Source organism: Lactuca saligna, chromosome 4 (assembly GCF_052625555.1).
Source record: "Lactuca saligna cultivar CGN05327 chromosome 4, ASM5262555v1, whole genome shotgun sequence".
NCBI classification, from domain to species: Eukaryota; Viridiplantae; Streptophyta; class Magnoliopsida; order Asterales; family Asteraceae; genus Lactuca; species Lactuca saligna.
Genome location: NC_136420.1, coordinates 244,704,017 through 244,716,014, shown reverse-complemented (window position 1 = coordinate 244,716,014; position 11,998 = coordinate 244,704,017).

Sequence of the window (11,998 nt, the reverse complement as noted above, 5' to 3'; positions counted from 1 at the left end):
GTTGTTCTTTGCTAATATCAGAAGAATAATGTGAAGCTGTTAATTTTGCATACAATCGTTTTGTTGAATTACAATATATGTTTCTTTATGCTAGTAACAACCTAACATCATTAGAAAGATTATTCCTATCACAATCTATATTTTTGGCTTGCATTTCTAATTTTTCAACTCTGCTCTTCTTTATTTCTAAATCTCTTTGTGTCTCACTAAGTTGCACATTTTATTTCTTAGCTTCATTACTAGCAGACACAATAACATAATCAAAATAAGCCACAGTATCATCAAACGAAACAATTTCAGCATCATAAGCAGATAAAGGAATATTAAAAGATTCAAGAATTGCACGTACCTTGGTTGTCATGGGAGACTTGTCAGTGGATTTAGACATAAAACATTGCCCTGAAATGTTCTCTTCGCAATCCTCAAAACTTGCGAACATTGCTCCATGTGTGGGATGCCTCATTTCTTCATCATCAGATCCTGAAGACCAGATCTGATAAGTTCCACTTTCTTCTTCATCATATTCTCCCTTAGCAACTAAAGACACTCCTTTGTTCTTTGCACGTAATTCTTCAATCTTTTCGGAATAGTAAGCTTCATCTTTGACTTTTTCTTTCTTTTCTTCTTTCTTTCGCAACATGCAATCAGCTGCGAAATGATTCGCACCATTGCAATAGTGACAGTAAATTCCTGAATCACCCTTCAACTTTTTCTCTTCATTCGCATTTTTCTGTTTTCCATCTGTTTTCTCCATTTTCTTCTTCTCTTCTCCTCCAGTTCTTGTTACATCATTTTTCACATCACTATTCTTTCCTTTTGGATTAAAAGGCTTTTTGAAAAACTTTTTAACTTTGTTGTTTGAATAGTATGCTACTGCTTCATCATCAGAGTTCATAAAAAATCCTTCTACATCTGAACCATCTTTTTCATCAGTTTCTGATACTTTTGAAACAAGAGCCAAAGGACCACCAATAGCTTGTTTTGATTCTTCATACATTTCTGTGAGCTCACATTCATGTGTTTTCAGTTGATTGTAAAGATCATTCAATGTAGTTGTATCAAAACATTGTTGATTCTTAATCATCATGCTCACACCTCGCCATTCCTTGCGAAGACTCATAATGAAAGTTAAATTGAACTCCATGGTAGATCTAGTAATACCATACCTATTGCAGCGAAACATAAGCTCATTCAGACGATCATAACAATTTTCGAGAGTTTCTGTATCCTTTTGTCTGAATTCCTTCAGTTCAACTAGGCATTGCTTCACAGAGTTGATCTTCGTCTTTTCACTACCTTGATATTTTTCTTTTAGAGTATTCCAGATCTCTTTTGCTGTTTTACAACTACGAATGTAATTGTAAACCATAGGAGGTAGAGCACCTCTTAGTTCTCTCATGCATCTCTTTTCATTTTTCTTCAGTCGATTTCTTTGTTCTTCAACATCAGTAGATGCAATGGATGATCCAATTGGTTAAACATTAGCAGGAGCTAGTACTGTTCCATCGATACACTTCCAAATTTCTTCATCAGTTCCATTTAAGTAGTCTTCCATTCTATCAGCCCACTGATCATAGTATTCTGGAATTAACATCGGAATTTTGGTTGAGGAACCAAGCAAGTGAGAGAAAGAAGTCATTGAATTCATGTTGAAGTTCGCCATTGATGAACACAGAAAATATCTGAAAACTTGAAACCTTGATGAATTTTAGAATTTTATCAAACGAATTGATCACAAATCACTAATCGATTACTCGACTTAACAATTCAAATGCAGAATCAATTCAAATCTGAAGATCAAAAGTGATTTTCAAAACCAAAAATGTGCGGAAAATTTTGAGTAAATTTGTAACTCAAAAAACAAATGATTCTTATACGAAAATCAGATCTAAGCAGTTTGAATCCTGCTCTGATACCAATTGATGAGAATTGTTATCGAGAATTTAGAAAAGAAAAGATGGATTTGAATGATTGAAGATGAAGAACACAGAGAGTAAATATTAACCAGATCTAATATTGATTAAGACTGATTACAAAATTAAGCAGAAGTGAGTTCTAGTATCATACTTCTACTTTTAGCCTAAGTCCCTATTTATAGGGAACAAACAAAAAATATACTAAGTCTATACATTTTAACTTCGCATAAAAGACGACTTAGTAAAATAACATAAAATGTGAAACTACACAAAACACTCTATTCGACTTTTACAATATACATCAACAGAGGGTACAATAATGCTTTTCGTAAATACAAGTACATTGCTTCAACGATAAACAAGTTGATTGCTATTAATGAATACAAGTTTATTGCTATAACGAGAAACGAGTTCGTATGTGTATGAGAAAACAATGAGTCTCAACCAAACCTATGACTGAAGCCCTATCGAGATCTATGCTTATCGTTCCATAGATGGATATGGTATCATGCACTCCAGCGATTTGGGCGAGTGAGGAGTTGTCAATTCCGAATAGCGCTATCCATAATCACCATTGGCTCAAAGAGTTAATGGTTAGAGATAAGGGAAGGGCCTTAGTACGATAAGTTCTCATGTTCCGTGTTGCATAGACATACATAGAGAAACATAGCAATACAATAGCAATCAAGTTTGATAATAAACAATTTAAATACATCATGCAAATAATAGTTTTTCTGGACATGCTTTTCCACCCCAAAACATAAAAACCGAAAATAGGGGAGTGCGTGAATACTCACGATGTTTCGCGTAGGCACAAGCGGTACTTCGGGATGCACCAACGTCTTACTACCGGGATCCTACGACATCAAACACAAACACTAGTGAGTTTCCATGTCGATATCTAATGCTAATATACTAAACTCTACATATAGGGAAATGTCAATTTATGTTTTAGTATTGTATTTTATATCAATTGGTTACACTTTTTCTGGAATATTGAAATTTTACAAGTCGTGTGATTAATTACAACTTTGGAATATTAATTTTCCAAATCTTTTTAAGTCTCTATAACAACATAAATTCACGAAAAATAGCATTCGAGGGATAAAAATTCTCAAAATTTTTATTTAACTGTTATTAGTCAATACTAAGCTTGGAAAAATATAAAAATGGAATTCCAAGATGTTTAATTATATTTTATAATTTTTGAGCATTTACTCCAATAAAAATTGAAATAAATAGAAAACAGTTTCCAAAATTACCCAAACTTTTTATTCAACTGTTATTATACATAACTAGATTAGGAAAAATATAAAAGATATTTTTCAGTGGGTATATCTATTTTTCCTTGTTTTATTCCTTTAAATAGTCATTAATTAAAGAAATAATATTAAACAGTTAAAATAAATCACCATAAATTTTTTTAACATCATAAATATCCTGGGAAAAATATCAAAAGTGGTTTTCATAATGTATAAACTGGTTTGGGTATTTATGTGTATTTAAGTGCATTTTAATGCAATTAACTTTAGAAAATAAGAGAAAAATAGTTTACTGTAGAGAAAAATCCTCAAAATTTTTATGTAACCTCCTACTGTATAATATGATATCCTGGTAAATTTTCATGAATTTTGGAGAATCATAACTATTTTTTCCATTTTTAGACCATTATAATTACCAAAAATTGGGAAAAATAGTAAGGCATGATGAAAAATCTTGAAATTATTTTCTGGAGTCACCCATCACAGGTAAGGTATGCGGAAATTGTTAGATACCATTTTCACAACCTCTAAAGTGGTTTTATAATTTATCATGTCCTAAACAAAAGAAAATTAGAAATCGTATTAAACAGTAACAAAAAATTGCTAAAATTTGGTGAGGGGTCATTATTCCCCATAAGGATCATCCATGAATTTAGTTGGGATTTATTGACCTCTGGAAGTATTTTATATGATTTAAGCCCTTGGTTTTAGCAATAATTCTAATAAATCAAAGGAATAACAAAAACTCTTGAAATTTTCCTGATTATCTCATGCATGTAAGGGCTTTCAAAAGGAAAAATGTTAAAAATGTATTCAGAAGAGAAATGAGGGTAATGATTCCAAAAAATTTAAGAAAAGTTGCATGCAATAATGCATGAAGTGTAGATGTGGGTGAAGTTCATGAATTTGTGTAGTCCATTCAGTGAGGTTTTAAGCCACGAAATTTGAACCATCATTCACTAGATATGTTAAGTTTCTAATGTATTTTTCCTCAGATTTATGGTTGGGTTTAAGGCTATTGATTATGCAAGACAAAAATAGTGATCACAGAAAAAGAGCTGTATGCGCAACCATTTTGTAAAAATTTCCAAAAATCGGATATTTAATATTTTACAGTAAGACCAGTTGGGTTTGAAAGTTAACTCGTGGAACTAACCAATACAAAAATAATATCATGATTTGGTTAAGAAATGACTGAGTTATGGCCGTTCCAAGTCGAACAAAGTAATATGGCAGATTGCATGTTTGCTTGTGTGCATTATTAGGGTATTTCAACAAGAACATCATGCATGTCTTTGGTAAGGTCCGATTTCTAACACATGCATGGAATGAATGAGAATTCAAGATGTACTAGAAATGGTTTAAATGCTTTTGGTCATGCATGAACACAAAAGAAATGGAGAAGAACATGAAATATTAGGTTTTGATGTCACATGATCATATGTGCATCTTTTTCACTCCTTGCATGGATTTGATCCCGGATTTTCACCATCTCTAACACATGCATTGTGTTATGGTGAGAATCTACAAACCACAAGGGAAAAATATAAAGATTTCTAGCCATGGAATGGCATAGAATCTGAAAAGAAGAGAAAACAAAGAAAGAAAAGAAGTAAAATCATGTAACTATGGAAGAAAATGATGTTGTTTACCTTTGTTATGATCTTGAGGGAAGTAAGAACACTTCAAGGGCTTCACAATCTCGAAATTTTGCAGAGGAATGAGAGGATTTTCGTGGGTTTAGAGAGAGGGAAGAAGAGAGTGACGTGTGTGAAGAGTGGAGTGTAAGAGAGTGAAGAAATAAGAGGTGGAGTGAGGGTTTTGACTTAATGATTGTGTTTTGGGAAAAGAGAGTGTATGGGGAGGGGAGATGGCCGGTTCTTACATGCATTTAGGCCTCCTCTCTCCAAAATTTTAAAATTTATAAACTTCACCTCCATCATTTATATAAAAACATTCATTTTTTTTTTTATAAAAATGCTTATTAAGCAATTTAATTTATTTAAAAATCTTGTTTTCAACAAATAAATTATGATTAATACTTGGTAATTTAATTTCTATTTCATTGACTATAATTCATAATTTGATTAATAACAATTTGATATTAGGAAGTTTATAGCCAAATTTTATAAGGTTTTTAAGCTTTATAATTTATAACTTTGGATTTTTGGCTCTTTAGGGTTTTTGGAATATTGTTTGATATTCAACAACATGTTGAAGTATAATTAGAATGTTTTAATTTATTTTAGGGTTTTATACCCTATTTCAATTATAACAAAGCTTGAAGCTTTATTCTAATTATAGTATTGACATTTCCTATTGTAGCTAAGCAACTTACTAGAATCGTAAGTGTCAAGTATATTAGTCCTAGGTCTTAGATGGATCCTAGTTTATGCAAGATTTTGACCTAATTTGTACTACTAGGTCATGGCATGATGTGCATGAATGGTTATTATAAAGATGCATGAGTCCGAGAATGACCTGAATTGGCAGTTGTCACATTGACTGTTAGCTACAATCCACCATTTGGGGTGACAAACGTCATAACATTCTAACGCCTGAAGAACGTTGTGTATAGGCATTCCGAGTCAATAGTATGGTTATAAAACTCACATGAGCTATTAAAAATACATTGATTTACGATGTTTTCAAACATATTGGTTATTTTTACACTTACATACATTTTTGGAAACAAACTTTGGTCTTGAGGGAAGACTACTTTTATACTAGTAGGAGATATAGGATTTTCTAAACACAAACAAACAAGGACAAGACATTTCATTTCATACAAACATTGTCATTAAATACTTATGAAACTCACCAGCTTAAATGCTGATCTACTCTTTCAAAATTACTTGTATGTCCCAGGGATTCAGCAACTAGAGGTATCATTATGCTTTTGATGAAGGGATGTTGCGGCGCCAGTTTAATCTCATATTTTGACATCATATTGTAATTGGTTTTGAACATGTAACTTTCGACAAATGTAAACTTTCAATTATATATATGATGGTTGTATTGCTTTCTTTACTATGTATTCATTTGTTACGTTACCACATGAAGTCATCCGCCCCCGAACGTTTCCACCGTTCAGGTCTGGGGGTGTGCCAGATTGGTATCAGAGCAATGTTTATAATGAACTAAGTATATCGAACCTCATAAGATATACAAACTATAAATGCTTAGGGACTCAAAGTCTCTGACAAAAGTTTTTGGTACCTAAAATCCTTATTTTACATAAATAGATTATTTTAGGTTATAAAAATCCGAAATACATGCATACAACGATACATTTTTATGATAAGAACTATACAAAAAATATTAGGACAAGTTGAACACTACGACTAATTCTCGAGATATGTAATCAAATTTGGGACGAATATAGCCTGATCAACTATGTTTATCCGAAATTTGACTAACGTATGTCAAGGAATGATCGTAGTGAGCAACAAGTCAAAAGTTAACAAAATAGACACTAGTATCTAACGTACAAATTAAATACTATAGGAGTATTTGGTGCATACACTAGATTAATTAGTATTACATGTCTCAAGTTTTATTCAAATCTTATAATCCTATTCTCGTATAGTCAAATGGATGGATTTCACCTGCATGGAGACCCCTACTACCCACAACAAGGCAACGGAGGATGGATTGAAGAGGATCCGGAGGAGGACGAAGAGTCTATTGAGGTGGATGGCAGGGACGACTCCGGGACGGACTCAGAACCGGATATAGTCAACCCTCCACCCATTAGGAGGAACTTTCTAGGACCGACTCCCATTTGGGGAAGTCAGCTCGTCCACTGGAGCCAAACAACAAGGGATACGCTCTCCTTACGAAATGTGTCGAGACTTCTACAGCATCAGGGACGGAGGTTCAGCCGACCGAGCACTTCCAGCAATGATAGGTAAACTGGCCAACCAGTCCTACCAATCGGGGGTTCAAGCAAACCGAATCCGAGAGGTCAACGTGGAGGTACAAGTCCACACGGCCGATATCAACCGCCTGGAGATGTTGCAGAACGACATCCACCTTCGTGCCGAAGCATTCCAAGCACAAGCGAATGCAGCCTTCACAAAATTGAGGGAACAACAAGCCACCTTAGATAGGCGTCTTATGGAGTCGAAGCAATCAGATGCAAAATCGAGCTCCAAGCGTAACACACGTCGCAAGTAGGGGTCAAATTTTCATGATCGTTGCATCAACTTTTATATTAATTGAAGTGACACTATTATTACTACGTTGAGTATTTCGTTCAAAACCTTGAAAAGTCGTCGAGAGACCAAATACTTGTTTCATACTTTCAGTCTTACAAATAACTTCCGTTCTACTATTTTAAGATTCATGCTATCATCTGTTGTTGAACCATAGCAATTTGGTTCATGAGACACATTCATTGTTCACTTATTCTTATCCATATCATCATCTTTTAAACGTATAGTTAAAGATGCCGCCACGCAGGAATACCAGATGTAACCCTATCAATGAAACACCGATACCACCACCACCTCCACCTCCTCAATTTGATGTTGTCATGTTCCAAGCAGCAGTCACCGCAGCGGTAGCAGCTGCCATGTCGCAACTCAATAACTCGAGTACTAATGGCTCGAGAACTGGCACACACCTATCCAACCATGGCGAGAGTCATGGGCAACCCCGAGAATGCACTTACCAGGACTTTACTAATGCCAAACCCCGTATGTTTTATGGAACTGGTGGTGTGATGGATCTAAGATAGTGGATTGAAAGGACAGACTCAGTCTTTGAAATCTGCTCCTGCCCCGAGCACAGCAAAGTCAAGTTTGCAACCTTCACACTCATTGATAGAGCTTTAGCTTGCTAGAACGCCCACGTTAAAGTACTTACCCTAATAGTGGAAAACTCCATAAGCTGGGAGAGCCTCAAAGCCATTATGATGAGAGAATACTGCCCACGGGGACAGATTCAAAAGCTCGAATGCGAACTCTGGACTCTCGGAATGGTTCGTACCGACATCGCAACTTATACCAACAGATTCTGCGATCTGGCAATCCTTTGCCTAGATATGATTGCTCCTGATAGCAAGAAAATAGAGAGGTACATATGGGGACTGACGCCCTAAATACGGTCAAGCATGTTAGCTTCCAAACCTGACACCTTTGAAAGTGCCAAGGAACTGGCACAATCTCTGATTGACTACGGAGGTCATCAGAACTCAACCGTTTCTGCACCAGAACCACAGAATGGAAACAACAACAACAACAACAACAACAACAACAACAACAATAACAACAACAACAAAAACAACAACAATAACAACAACAACAACAGGAAGAGAGTATGGAATAAAGGGAAGGGTGGGTCTTCCCAAGAATCCGCAAAGAAACAACTGGTTTCAGTGAATGCTGCCACGGTACCTACTACAGCTCCTACAAATACCTACCCAACAAAGCCTTATGTAGGTAACCTTCCAAAGTGCACCAAATGCACTTACCACCACCATGGACCTTGTCGAGAAATGCAGTGCGCCAACTGCAACAAAAAGGGACACACAGCCCGTTTCTGCAAGGATCCCGCAAAGTCGATCACTCAAGTTCCCAGTGCGGGTATAGGCCAGACTTGCTACGGTTGTGGCGAAGTGGGCCACTACAAGAGGAACTTCCCTAAGGCAGCAGGCACCGGCGATGTGGGACAAGTTTTGACTATAGGCCACGACGAATTTGTGGCTGACCCAACTGTAGTTGCTGGTACATTCCTCCTCGATAATTCATATACATGCATATTATTCGATAGTGGAGCGGAGAGAAGCTTCGTGAGTCAAAACTTTATTCACTTACTTAAACCTAAACCTAGCAAGCTAGAAAAATCATTCACTGTAGAGATGGCCAACGGAAAAACCAAAAACACTAACTACATATACAAGGACTGTACGTTAACTTTAAACGGTCATTCTTTCCCAATCAATCTCATGCCGGTCCCTATTAAAAGTTTTGACGTCATAGTCGGCATGGATTGGTTAAGTCTTCTTCGCGCCGACATCATGTGTTTTGAAAAAGCAGTTCGTCTTAATCTCCCTAACAACGAAACATTAGTGATTTACGGTGACAAATCAAGTACAAACCTTCGTATCATTTCGTGCATCCAAGCTCGAAAGTGTTTACGGAAGGATTGTCGAGCATTCCTAGCGCACATCGTTGATACAAGTCAGGAACTGAAGGACATCAAGAACATTCCAGAAGTACACGACTTTCCCGATATCTTTCCAGAAGAACTAACAGGATTACCACCACAACGCCAAGTCGAATTCAGAATCGACTTAGTTCCAGGGGCTATCCCATTAGCGAAATCGCCTTATCGTCTAGCCCCAGCAGAGATGCAAGAACTTTCCAATCAACTTAATGAACTCATTCAAAAAGGATTCATAAGACCAAGTTTCTCACCTTGGGGAGCACCAGTCTTGTTTGTAAAGAAGAAAGACGGATCATTCCGTATGTGCATCGACTACAGAGAGCTGAACAAACTTACTGTCAAGAACTGTTACCCTCTACCCCGTATTGACGACCTATTCGATTAACATCAAGGAGCAAACTACTTCTCAAAGATAGACCTACGATCCGGATATCACCAATTATGGGTACTTGAGGGGGATATTCCCAAGACAGCTTTCCGAACTCGTTATGGGCACTACGAATTTGTAGTAATGCCATTTGGATTAACCAACGCACCAGCAGTATTTATGGACCTAATGAATAGGGTATGCCGTCCTTATTTAGACTAGTTTTTCATCGTCTTTATCGATGATATACTTATCTACTCCCGCAGTAAGGAAGAGCATAGTCAACACCTACGAAAAGTCTTAGAAACACTGCGATCGGAGAAACTTTATGCGAAGTTCTCTAAATGCGAATTTTGGATTCGAAGAGTCGAATTTTTGGGCCACGTTGTTAGCGAGAAAGGGATACACGTGGACCCCTCCAAAATCAAGGCCATCGAGAACTGGTCGGCACCAAAGACACCAACAGAAATTCGTCAATTTCTAGGTCTCGCTAGCTACTATCGCAGATTCGTAAAGAACTTCTCCAGCATTGCGAAACCTCTTACTACATTAACCCAGAAAGGCGTAGCCTTTAACTGGGAAGCAAAACAAGAAAAGGCGTTCCAAACACTAAAACAGTCCTTGTGCACCGCACCGATACTATCCCTCCCCGAAGGGATAGAAGACTTCGTAGTGTATCGCGATGCGTCAAATCAAGGACTTGGTTGTGTTCTTATGCAGAGAGGGAAAGTTATTGCTTATGCCTCCCGACAGCTTAAGACACACAAAGTGAACTATACGACACACGATCTTGAGTTAGGAGCAGTGGTATTTGCTCTGAAGATCTGGCGACACTACTTATACGGAACAAAGAGAACTATTTTCACCGATCACAAGAGCCTTCAACACATTTTCGATCAGAAGGAACTCAACATGCGACAACAACGATGGGTTGAGTTACTAAATGACTACGAATGTGAAATTCGTTATCATCCTGGCAAGGCCAATGTGGTAGCTGATGCCCTCATTCGAAAGGAATACACTGGTCGGAGGGTCAAATCTCTGACTATGACTATCCATTCCCACTTATCCACACAAATTAAGGAGGAACAAGTGGAAGCTTTGCAACCTGAAAATGTGGCGGGTGAATCCCTACGAGGAATGGAAAAGAATCTAGAAGTCAAGGGTGGCGGAGCATATTATCTTATGGACCGAATTTGGACGCCGAAACATTGCGGGTTCATAGACGTAGTAATGACTGAAGCACACAACACGAGGTATTCCGTTCACCTGGGTTCAGATAATATGTATCTGGATCTTAAGAAATTGTACTGGTGGCGTAACATGAAAGCAGAAATTGCTACCTTCGTAAGTAAATGCCTTACTTGCGCTAAGGTTAAGGTCGAGTATCAAAAACCGTCAGGATTACTACAACAACCAGAGATACCAGAATGGAAATGGGAACGGATTACTATGGACTTCATAACCAAGTTACCCAAGACGACGGGTGGACTCGATACCATATGGGTCATCATCGACAGATTGACCAAATCCACGCATTCCCTACCCATCAAGGAGACTGACAAAATGGAAAAGCTTACAAGAACTTACTTAAGGGAAGTAGTGCGACTGCATGGTGTTTCGATATCCATTATCTCCGACCGAGATAGTAAATTCACTTCAAGATTCTGGCAGTCACTACAAGGTTCCCTGGGGACTAGGCTAGACATGAGTACAGCCTACCACCCACAAACAGACGGGCAAAGTGAGAGAATGATACAAACTTTAGAAGATATGCTGAGAGCCTGTGTGATTGACTTTGGAAAGGCATGGGATATCCATTTACCCCTTCTCGAATTTTCATACAACAATAGTTATCATACAAGCATAAAGGTTGCTCCGTTTGAAGCCCTCTATGGTCGAAAGTGCAGATCCCCTCTGTGCTGGACTGAAGTTGGCGATACCCAGTTAGCTAAAGGAAGAGTTCCTGAAAGCACTCTCACTGGTCCGGAAATCATACGAGAAACGACAGAGAAGATCGTTCAGATTCGTGAACGATTGAAAGCCTCTAGAGACCGACAGAAAAGCTACGCTGACCAAAGGAGGAAACCTTTGGAATTCAAGGTAGGAGACCACGTTCTATTAAAGGTCTCACCTTGGAAGGATTTAATACGCTTTGGAAAGCGTGGGAAACTAAATCCAAGATACATAGGGCCTTTCGAGATTCTTGCCAGAATCGGCCCTGTGGCTTACAAGCTTAACCTATCGCGTGAACTTAGTAACATACATCCAACCTTCCACAT